Consider the following 201-nt stretch of genomic DNA (forward strand, 5'->3'; position numbering starts at 1 on the left):
CATACATGAATAGACAGATAGAGAAAGAGATTAATAGACAGGTAAAGAGCGAGAATGATGAGGCATAAAACTGAGAGGAGAGTCATAATAACTTTCGAAATATAAACATGACTTTCCTAAATTGATCGCCTTTTCATGTCCAGCACCATATTCATTTAACCTTGATTTTACCCCTCTACATGGTTATACTTATCGAGTCTT

The sequence above is a fragment of the Penaeus monodon genome, chromosome 24, assembly GCF_015228065.2.
Source record: "Penaeus monodon isolate SGIC_2016 chromosome 24, NSTDA_Pmon_1, whole genome shotgun sequence".
NCBI lineage: Eukaryota > Metazoa > Arthropoda > Malacostraca > Decapoda > Penaeidae > Penaeus > Penaeus monodon.